Source organism: Microchirus variegatus (genome assembly GCF_963457635.1).
Source record: "Microchirus variegatus genome assembly, chromosome: 17".
Lineage (NCBI taxonomy): Eukaryota > Metazoa > Chordata > Actinopteri > Pleuronectiformes > Soleidae > Microchirus > Microchirus variegatus.
This window is the reverse complement of record NC_139818.1, coordinates 19,358,578-19,369,900: the sequence shown is the minus strand read 5'-3', so window position 1 is coordinate 19,369,900 and position 11,323 is coordinate 19,358,578.

Genomic DNA, 11,323 nt, shown 5'->3' with positions numbered 1-11,323 from the left:
CCCACATTGTATGTTTTTCGGACTGTGGGAGGACACCTAGAGAACCTGGAGAAAGACAACTAAACAGAAACTGTGTGTTATTTCAAATTACTTCATGCTATCACTGGAGCTGCATTACAATTTTTCCTCTTTACTAGTGAGCAGCTGAAAAGGCCAGTGGCTTCCTCACGGAGTCAGACATTTGCAATTTTCCTCGTTTGCACCCTGACTAATGACCACAGATGCACATCAGTTACGCCTGCTTGGGTTTCATCACATCGTTTCTAGCCCTATATTATATTTAAAGTCTGCATTAATGGTGTTTTTTGTGAAATAGTTGGGATGGAAAAACTTGTGGAGCTGTTATATTCTTCTCTACCTGTGGAAAGTATGTGATTATGATGGTTAGAGTCACTGTGGGTGACCGACCATACAGTTTCTCACATCTGTTAACAATTATCACCTACAGGTTTGTTTCTCGGGCTCTGGCACGTGCAGAATTTGAAAGATTAAAACAGCATCCAGTACTCAACTAATTTATTTATGAACACCTGTCTTAAATCTTTCAAAAACTGTGTTTATTTGAGTCGCCTCACCAGGCTTCTTCTCTGAGAAGTATATTATGAATCATAAAAGCATAACATTCAACCACTAAAACAAAAGTCAATTATAATGTGTACTATTTCTTCTGTTTTTTTTGTAAAACAATGAATTTAATCATTCATGGATAACAATAAGAATCATTTAAGTGAGAAAGCTTCTAGATACTGGTGCGTAACCCATCACAGAGACATGATCGTGATGATTGCAATGCTGTTTAATTTAGGGCAGCTGTGGCTTTGGGTGGTGGTCTAATAAATGTGTTAATGCACTGTGTATATATATAATATATAATAAATAATATATATATATATACACACATATATATATAACTGTATATAAATAGCAGTTTTGCGCAAGCGCACTCTGTATTACCGTAATTTACGTGATGGTTTGTGCTAGTGGAAAAATGAAGTTGCACGTCAAAGCCAACATGTGGTTATTACGGTAATTTTACTCGCGCTGTGTTGCACGAAGCCAGCGAATCAGCGTCTTTGTCGACAGAGAGGAAAGAGTTAAAAAAAAAACGCCAGTAGTTTCCATTTTTTTGGCCTGTTTTTTTTGTGAAATTGAATTCACATGTGCAAATAAAACGTTTTGTTTTCGTGAAAACAGTATTTTAACGTGCAGTAAATTGTCAATAACTGTCAGATATTGAAGGTTATTCTGGAAAAATACAAAAATGATGGCCTCTTTGTGGTTAAAATAAGCAAAAAATATATATATTTTTAATAGTATAAGATAAATAAGTATAAAACACCCACGTGGATGTGGCCTACATAAATGGCGTTGTGCCTTGGCCTGCAAGGTCAAATGGAAAAACACTTATTAGGAGAGAGATCTCAGAGGGCCTCACATCAACATCATCCATCAGGGGGGTCCCACTCCAGGCTCTGAGGCTCTGGCACCATCAACAAAAACCTCAAAAAAAGCCTGATTTGATATTTTCTCCCCTGCTATGCGGCATTTGACACCCGTGGCAGTCATGTTTCCTATCGCTGTTTCTCTCCCACTTCTTACTGAACTCCACTCCACACTGGGTTTAACCTCTTCGACTGACACACAACAGTGTGCATCTATTTATAGACTCGTGCAGGTTGACCGACTCTTAACTGTAATCAGGCAAGGGCAGGATGCTGATTTTCAAGTGTCACTCTGTAAACATTGGCTATAACTGGAACAGCAGCAGTTGAAAGTCTATTTGAATCTCGGTTTGCTATTCTAATTTTCTGATTTTTTTAGCTTCTCAAATGTGAAACAGGTTTCTTTGCTCAGTGCTACAAAGACATCATTTAAACGTTGCTTCGTGGCCAAAACACACAAGAAAACTGTCATTTCTGGGATTGACATTTTTCAACATCTTCTGACATTTTATGGTGGCTTCTCAAACTGTCCATCTACTGGTTCAAAAATCTGACTTTACTGCAATAAACAGGGACCATAATACTGTATGTTTATATTGTAAATTGACTGACTCATGACTGAAAACATCTATAGGAGCCATAAGCAACTGCACAGCAATATGAAACATACAGTATATGATGCATCTTTACTGCAACATATATATATATATATATATACATATATATATATATATATATATATATACAGTGCTGTGCAGAAATCTTAAGCCACCATTAGATTTGTTGTTTTAGCAATGCAATAATGACAATAGAGGATAATTATTTCTATTTCACTTTACTGGAACACATCCAGAAAATATTTTTTTTTTTTTTTTTTTTTTTTTTTCAAGCATCAGAAGAAGAAAAGAAAAATAAAACCTCTCCAGGAGTCAAATATTCAGTGTGATCTACCCTTACACTTCAACAATAACACAGCTCTGTTAATACTGGAGTAAATCCTGTGTTCATCCTACTGTTTCATTTAAAAGAAATGTATCTGCTGTAAAAAAAACAACAACAACATCTATTACATCAGGTTTATTCAAGTCATGCTTGAGCATTACATGCACATGTTGCATGAGTTAAGCTCATTGACAGCTCGCTCATGTCATATGTAAGACCATCACTTTATAACAAATGCCAATGATCATAGAATTTGACAGACGGAAAAAACAACAGAGCTTGTGCCTAAAACTTTTGCACAGTACCGTATATATATATATACATATATATACAGAGAGAGATTTGCATGCAGTTCTGCAGCTGCTTCTTCCATCACTCCAGAATCACCAATTGTGCACAAAAAACGTGCAAAATACACATGCACACAGAAGTAAATAAAACATGTTTTCTTACTTACAGAGTGTCTGCGTGGGTTTGTGGCATCTGCCGCACAAAAAACTGTGAAGAAAAACACACGCTGTCACTTTAGAAATATTATGGTCCTGAAGGAAGAAGAAGGAGAAGCTGCTGCTGCTGCTGCTGCACGAGACACAGCTACTGACTGCTCCTGAACTTAGACACGGCACTTTGATGCACACGCGCGCGCACACACACACACACATGAACACACACTGCTCCTTACTTCACAAATACTGAATGTTTTTTTTCCCCCTCACAGATTGTCCTTCATGCGTTTTTTCGGCCAATTACATCCAACATACGTCCATCGATCGCATCCATCGATCCGCACACATTGACTACACTGATAAAGGCTTGATGCGCATTTTTCCCCACCCAAAATAGGATTTACACCAGGACTCGGCTTTTCCTGCCATCTTCCTGTTTAAGCTCCATGCAAATCTATATCTATAAAATAATGACATTTGGACAATTATCAGTAAATTAACCCTTAGAATCCTTTATTGAGTATATTATGTGTAAACACACATTATTATACCCACTTATATCCAATTTTTCAGCACAACCTGGGAATTGTGATGGGGGGAAAAACTAATCTTTTTCACCAACTATATATAGAAACACAACCTGAGCAAAAAGTATTCAAAATGTTTAAAATCGGATTGAATTTGCTCAAAGTTCACTCGGCTCATTTTTACGAACAAAATGAAGAGAAAAACACATTTTATCGGACTTCTGCACAATTATCAAATTAATTAGCAATAAAAATTGTGATATTAAATGTATTTGACTCAACAACAACATAAGAAAAACACTTTTTTTTTTTAAAGCCTGAATATGTGACATATAAATACAAACCCCCAGGATGTCCATATAAGGAGTTGTGTATTATTCCCATTGCAAATGACCAGGGGTGCACCCGCAGAACAGATCCGATGAAATATGCTTTATTATTATTATTATTATTATTATTATTATTAATAATAATAATAGGGACCTCGTACACGAAGGTGGCGAGGAACCTATTGAAATTGCTCATTATTATTATTATTATTATTATTATCAATGAATGACCACAGTGATGTATGGAAATGGGATGGAGGTAATATGAGAAAATTGGAGTAACAAACATCATGTGCTACCTTTGTTGATTTTGACTGAAGTGGAAGAAAATCACATTGAGTGCTGTTCTTTTTTCTTTTTTTTTTCAAACTGCAGGCTGTCAAAAGAAACATTCTTTATTCATATTTGTAAAGAAAGGGAACCGTGCAGTTCATTGACTCACACACACGCAGGAAAATATTGTTTTTCTGACCGCGTTTGTGTATAGTTTGTATCCTAATTTACCAACAGCTGTAAAATAGAAAGTAATGTGGACCTGAATCAAGACTTCTTCACACAACCATCTGACATTGTACGTCTTTACCCGTTTTGTTGTGGCGCCCGGCCTACTTTATTTACTGAGAAGCACTATAGCAGATGCAGAGCATCAATAAAAAACACTGCACATATAGATTCCCTTTAGCGCTAATGGTCACTCAACGCTGTCATTCGCCCATTCGCTCCCATTCATACGGCATCTTCTTTTAATCACACATCTGTCACACACCTATTCACATGCTGCCTGCTGCCGGCTCAGCTGTCAGGAGCATATTGAGGATTGTCTCGCCCATGCAGATACAGACACGTCAACACGGAGACTATAGTGGACCTGAGTCCGTTTGAAAGTCTAAACACTATACTGCGAGATTACTACCAGAATCAGACTGCAGTGTTCCTCACCTGCTGTACTAAAAAGCTAAAAAAAAAAGACTTGCCGTGTCGTCCAGAAAGAACCACAGGTTCTTGTTCAAATTAAACCTTCAAGAGACCCTTTTGAGCATGGAAAATGAAACAGTCTGATGTTAATTTAGTGTTTGTCGAGCTGTTCTATCTGTAGAGACTAAGCCAAATACTTGAAGTCTCTCGGGGGTTGCTAGACAAGCACCTGCCTGACGCGCTTAACTTTATCCACTTTGTACTTGTTTACGGAAATAAAACAGTCTTCATGGCTTATACTTCGGTATATTTATTGCAGCTCAACGTGATAGTCCACTTTTCCTCAGTTCACATTTGTTCACTCATATTCACTCACAATATACCACGACAGCAACAACGCGCAGTGCAGCAAAGTTAAGTGGAACGAAGTGAAGCGGTCAAAAACTGTGTGTGCTCCCCTTCGTCCAGCAACACCAAACCTGAACGGCAGTTCCCACCTATATTACATGACCCTCGGGTACCTCATTATGCCACCTAGTGGCCATAAAAAGCTAAACAGGGAAGAAGCCAAATGGCTCCTACACTATCTTTAAATCAAAGCCATCCTCTTGTAAGACCACGTCTTGTAAAAGTCACGTCCGGACTCGAACCACAGGGAAAGATGTTTTTTTCTGCTTTCAAGCTTTTCAGGAACAAATCATCCGTTAATATGTAAATGTACATAAAACTCACATCCCTGTGTTCTTTTCACTATATTACTGATAAGCCTGTGTAAAGTTCAAGAGTAACCCATATCACACAAGGATTATTTATTTTCTTGTCTAATGAAAACACATCAGTAGAACTTTCATGACAATCTATATTCTGGTGGGTTTTACAGAGGGGGAGAATCTATAATTCATAGGCATTTGAATGGTGCAGATGGGTTTTTTCATGATTCATGAAGGGACTAAAAAAAGGAAGAAGAAAATATATATGCGACAGTTGATATGGTCCAATATAAAAATACTTTTCTGAACTTCTAGTCTGCAAAATGTCAACACGGCGCCGTTCTAGAGGGTTCGCAGCGGGAGTTCACGTTGTGATGAGAGACGTCGCGATCGTCGTTCGCCACTTGGGTCAAACAATGCCTGTGGACGTGAGGCACGTGGGGAGATATGAATGACTTTCTCCAGGATCAGAGGCGTTTCTAGAGTCTGGAGGGGCCCTAAGCAAAAATGACCAGGGTGCCCTTCCTTCCAACCAGTGTTCATCACCATTATGTTATAAATAATCTGACACCAACAAAAAATGTATGAGTTCAAAATGAAACGTTTTTTTTTTTTTTAAATGAATGATATAACATGGGAAAACCCTGTAATTAAAAAGTATGTGAAAATATAAATGTTAAGAACAATAAAATACTGTAAATAGATAAAAAAAAAAACTATATAAACTTGTAAACTGTAAATAATTCTCTTCATTTTCCAGCTTTGCACAACGATAACACACAGGTTAACGTGAGGTGGGGCCCCTTTTAGGGAGGTTTCCTACTGAGATGTTATTGCAAATCGCCCATTGTTTTTTAAGGGTGACGGGGAGGCGGCTGGTCACTGCACATTTCAGTAAAAACAGCCCTCAGGCTCCGAGTGTCGGGGGGCCCCCTATCAACTCAGAGCCCCAAGCATTTGCCTCTGTCCAGGATATAAATGCGTTTGGTAATCTTTGTCCGTCTTACCCTAGAGCTAACAAATCCTGAATAAAGATTCCCATCACACACACACACACACACGCGCACACACACGCGCACACACACACACACACACACACACACACACACACACACACACACACACACACACACACACACACACACACACACACACACACACACACACACACACACAGCTTGTCGGTCACTTTTTTTCTTTTTTCTTTTTTTTTTAATCATGAACGTCTGTCTAGTTTAATAATTGCAGCTCTGAGGATTATTTTTAAATATCAGAGATATTTTTTTTTTAAGGAACACTCAACAATTATATAAACGCACAGACTTGAAATGGTGAACAAAAATAGAATGTCATGACATTTGCTCAGACTCTTGCATGCATTTGTTTATGGAATGAATTGTTTTGCTCAAACCCAGCAGTCCAGTGTCACTCGGCCACTCCTATTGACGACAACCTCAGATTGAGTATTTCAACTCACCAGAGTCATGGAGCACGGGCAGAGTGGTGGTCAATATGCGTCGCCAGTACACAGACACTCCTTATGGTCCTTATTTTGTCACTTGTCAATGTGCCACAGATGTCACAAATCATGAGGGAGCGTGGGAGCATTGGCATGCTGAGTGCTGGCTTGAGCGTTACAGCTGTGGCAACACAACTGAACGTTCATCATTCCACTGTCAGCCGCCTGTGGACTCGTTTCAGAGAGACCGGAACGACAATAACTACGTTTTTTTTTTGTGCGTTTATATTTTTGTTGAGTGTATTTTCATATTCGATTGCTTCTTCTTTTTTATACAGTAAGTGATTCATTTCCCCGCTGTGATCTTGAAGGAAAATAATGAGATTTTAAAGGTCACATAGAGTGGTCCTGTTGCACATAAATGTTAGTTATGGAGGTCTTCTTACATATATTAACTTTTTTATAAAACCTCCTAGTTGCTGTAAACGAGCCGATTGAAATCCTACTTTCTGACGCTGTTCGTCAGCCGCGATGTTTCAGAGTGAACTTTTACCCCCAGAAGACAGAGTCTTGCGATTGGCCAGTACTATTCAGCACATCCGCCCTCAGATGCACAGCTCCCCCCTCTGGAATGGTGGATGCACTGCTCCTGATTATCAAAACATTGTTTTAACAAAACAAACACCTCCACAACGGACGTTATTCATAAACAAGGCAATGACGCAGATACACACCAAAAAAAACAGCGTTAATAGGAACTTCCGGTCTAGTTCCGCTTTAATAATAAAGAGTCACAATGAGTTAATTGCAGTATTCCTGGTTAGACTTAACCCTAGTTTCTTATACGTCGATGTGCAGGGATAACACATTTATATCAACATTAAAGATCGAACTGAAAGGTGAAACATGTTTCAGTATTATGTAGGAGACGAATCACACTCGGAAAGATTACAGGTTACATTAATCATTGACACATTCAACATTTTCACTGCAGCCTATGTAATGGATGTTTATCATCAATCATGTCGCCATTCTCGCTTTGATTTAAACGTTTCCCCTGTGACAGCTCAGTGGAATTGCTACTGACTTTGTGAATATTAAAACTGAGTCATCGGGCTGTTTTATCTGCATAGTGTAATGCTACTTTCCTCTTGGTGAGTCATTCGAATTCTAAACAACGTCTGAGGAAGTGTACAAGGAAGCAGTGCCTACACAGTTTATTATGGAGCGATAAGGTAAAGCCATACTCACAGTCATATTTTTTTTTATTAACAAGACATTCCCGGGTTTATTGCCTCCCCTATATTACTTTTAAAAGCGCTGGAAATGAACCTATGCTCACAGGACTTATTTGAATGTCATGTCCAAAGTTTGTTTGAGTCTTTGGGCCAATTCCAATTCCTATCTTAACCCTCAAGCTCAACCCTTAATCTTAACTGGCCCCTCAAAACCAAGTGTTGAGGGTTATTCTGTCACTTAGAAATGGGACACCCCTTAAATGCAGATACGTCTTCAGACTGCGGGGGGCAGAATAACGCGAAAGCTGCGTCCAGTCTGTCAACTCCAAAAAAGAAGAAGAAGAAGAACACATTTACGTCAGGATTATTTATTACGATCCGTTTGTCAGTCAAGTTATTAGGTTGTCAGTTAGTTATAAGATGATACTCATACAAATACCACAACCACGGACATATTCAGCTGACAGTTACCGCACACCACGACTTATTGAAAAGTAAACCATAGCAAACGATCGCTTGTCCGCACCGGCCGGCTATTGACAAAAGATCGTGAAATAAAAATAAATGTTACGCAACAATGACGACAGTAATCCATAACATGGCCCTAAACTAAGATAATACAATGGTTTTCATCATTTTTATATCTCTATTAACAAAGAAAATACTTAATTTGTATCGCACTCGCTTCGCTGCTTTCGACGCCATCTTTCTTACGTGAAAACACGCAATGCATTCTGGGTAGCCCTTGCTCCCAAGGGTGGTCTCGGAAAATCTCAATATTGAGGGCGATACAGCCCTTAAACTCGCCCCTCAACTTAATGTTTCTGAGAATCGGGACAGCACTTGCACTAGCGGGAGCGCGCATTTTTGAGATTGAGGGTTAAGATTGAGGGTTAAGCAAGGAATTAGAATTTGACCCCTAGTCTCTCATTGTGCAAAAACAGGCCAAAATATGGAATCTATGTACAGGTGTTCTATCCACTATCTCCTACTCTGGCGACAAATACTGTGATTCTCTGGCTTCCTGAAACAGCGTGAGTGAAATTACTGTAATTACCACATGGTTTCTCTTCGAATAGCACAAAAATGTCACGTAACTACAGTAACGCAAAGTTCGCTTGAGGCATGGCAGCGTGAGGCTCTGCTGCCTTACAGAAAGGTTGAAATAATAACTGCCATTGGCACAGTGAGTTACATTGCCCGAGCGTTCATGCATTATGGAGGAGGCATGAATGACTTCTAATTTCTTTCTTCTATTGTGCCTGCTCTGTGCCTTCAAACACCTGTTATTCTATTCAAGGGGCAACGGCTATGAAGCTGCATGAAGTCAGTCAGTCACTGAGCTCCAATCTGTAAAAAAAAGTATTTCTCCCTTCATATCCATGCACTTTCTGTTTTATTTTGGTAACACCTTGTCCGGTTCCTTAGCTCTTCCTGTCAAGTTTCCCCGCCTCTGTCATTATCTCCTCCTCTCTAATGAGTTCCACCCATGTCTCTTCATTCTTTGCCAGATCTTCATTGAGTTCCAGCAGATTTTTGTTTCTCCTTGCGTTTTGTCAATGAGTGTTTGAACAAATGCCTTTTTTTTTTGGACCTGCCAAATTTTAGATTGATTTGGTGTTTTTGGATTGATTTCCCCGTGTGCCGACTGCTTTTGATTAAACCACTGAACTGACTCTGGCTGACTCTTTTTTTTTTTAACCTAATCCAAAGTGCTGATACTGGAACACATCCGCTTATCGCCACCACACCTGCTCAGCTCACTTGAGCATACGATAAGTGTAATCGTACCTGACCGTGGCATCTGCATCCTGGATTATTATTCCATTCATTCGTCGTCTAACGCTTTATCCACCACATGAGGGTCAAAGGGGGGAGAGGGGGGGGTGGGTGGTGCAAAGTCCATCACAGATCCACATAGAAAAAAACAACCATCCACTCCAACACTCACACCTCAAGTGTCCAATTTACCTAATCCTCAAACCTGGAGAAAATCCATGCACACACATGGTAGAAAGGCCCTTGTTTCCCCGACCGGATCGTGAACTCGGGGTCTAGCAAGAACACGAACCACTACACCACCGTGTGCATGAGATTTATAAAACGTTTCTGTGAACGTGTCACTGACTCATCATTATTTATGTCTGCTAATTAAAAGACTGATGTGAGGAATAACAATTCATGGTAATGACATATGAATGATTAATGGGCATGCAGGACGCACAGGCAGGGCCGGCCCAAGCCTCTATGGGGGCCCAAGCAAAATTTGATTCTGGGGCCCTCTGTTATTGTCAATAATAATGATTATTGATCATTCACACACCTACTATACTAAAGGTATTCTACTTATTCTACTCTGTCTACACTTGTTAAACTAAATGTGAGAACTTTTTGTTGCATGGAAGCAGACACCAGATTTGCAAACTTCATTGAAAAATCTTTCAATGAATATTTGGAAAAATCAGCAACTCCCCCTACTGGCGACACAGAGAATCAATACATAAAACCAAACGGCTCATAAATAAAATATTAAGATATTCAGGTCTGAAAATCTAAAAATGTGCACAATCTTTGGAGGGGATTTAAAATACACTCCTGTAATACAAAGATTTGACTTTTATATGTAAAAAAACCACAGCATTAAATAAAATGAACACATAAATATCAAACAAATACTTAAATAATAATGTAAATCAACAGAGGCACCCGGAACAAGGTAATAAAAATTGTTTATAAATAAAATATAAGGTTAAATCATTTGACAACTATGTAAAAAATGTGAAAAAGCTTTAGTCAATTGCTCTTGGGGGCCCTCTGGTGGTCACGAGGCCATAAGCAGCGGCTTGGTTCGCTTATGCATTGGGCCGGCCCTGCACACAGGTACATCCCCTCTGAAGAGTTGAAGAATTGAAGAACCCCACCCTCCTGACACCAGAGGCCATTCAAGGACGGCGTGTGTGTAAGTGTTTGTGTGCCCATGTATTACTAATGTTGTGGGGACCTAAAACTGCTTACACAGTCACATTATGGGGACTTGTCTTCCTTGTGGGGACAAAAAGCAAGTCCCCATAATGTAATGTTTTAAGGTTAGATTCAGGGTGAGGTTAGGGTAAGGTTAGGGTATGATTTAGGATAAGGCCAGTAGTCAGTCTCCAGGAAATGAATGTAAGTCAATGCAATGTCCCCTGAAGTGATGAAAACCTCACGTTTGTGTGTGTCCTAGGCTTTGGGGATCTCAGACTAAAAACAACTAAATTGGAAAAGGCTCGTCCAATCCACATCAAAAGCCCCGAGTGGGAAGTTTTTGGGTCAGAG